The sequence below is a fragment of the Penaeus monodon genome, chromosome 25 (assembly GCF_015228065.2).
Source record: "Penaeus monodon isolate SGIC_2016 chromosome 25, NSTDA_Pmon_1, whole genome shotgun sequence".
Taxonomy (NCBI): Eukaryota; Metazoa; Arthropoda; class Malacostraca; order Decapoda; family Penaeidae; genus Penaeus; species Penaeus monodon.
The window spans coordinates 40,571,524-40,572,203 of record NC_051410.1 but is presented as its reverse complement, the minus strand read 5'-3'; the positions used below and the strand labels follow the sequence as shown (position 1 = coordinate 40,572,203).

Below are 680 nucleotides of genomic sequence, written 5' to 3'. Positions count from 1 at the left end.
AAAAAAACTTTGAGATAGGCATGGCCTCAATTGATGCTATTTTTCTCAGATTCAAATAACTATAAATATGTCTTGTTTGATAATCAGTGCATCAGTTTTGTAAAAGAAATCTTTTAAGGGATCATCTTTCTGTATCTGTCAAAACTTCATCTTGGAAACCATAGCCAGATTTTATCTCATTTGTGCTCTTCTTCCCAGGATGCTAAGGACCGAACCAGGTAGTTTTATTTGCTTGATGAAAGTCTTGTCATTTCAGTCATGACTATTTTTTTTTAATCTTTGCTTTAACTTTTTTCTCTTTACATTTTTTTGACATCTTATTTGCTTTAGTGCATAAGTAGCCTCTCTCAAGCCTTTCTTCTGTATTTTGATAGTTATGACGGTGAACTAAAATAGAAAAATAAAGTGATAATGGTGTGGTATTAGGAAAGCATTGGTTATTAAAAGAAGTCTTTGTAACCATTATGATATTTTGTGTATGCAGTTAGTTTTCATAACAGCTTTTAGCATATATAGATTACCTAAACAAATGCTTTACATCTAAAATATGTAAATTTTTTTTACTAGATTGATCTGTTAGATATAATATATCCTGTTATCTAAGAGTGTAGGTGTATATGCCTTTAACAGACATATGTTTTGATGCCTTGAGAATTTTGTCTGTAAAAGGAAATTACAAT

The 680-nt window shown here is 29.9% G+C and overlaps 1 protein-coding gene across 2 annotated transcripts in view; it reads left to right on the top strand.

Moving 5' to 3' along the window:
• Positions 1-680, top strand: part of LOC119589277 (myosin heavy chain, striated muscle-like) — a gene marked incomplete in the record, with an annotated part of 11,977 nt that overhangs the window by 3,089 nt on the left and 8,208 nt on the right.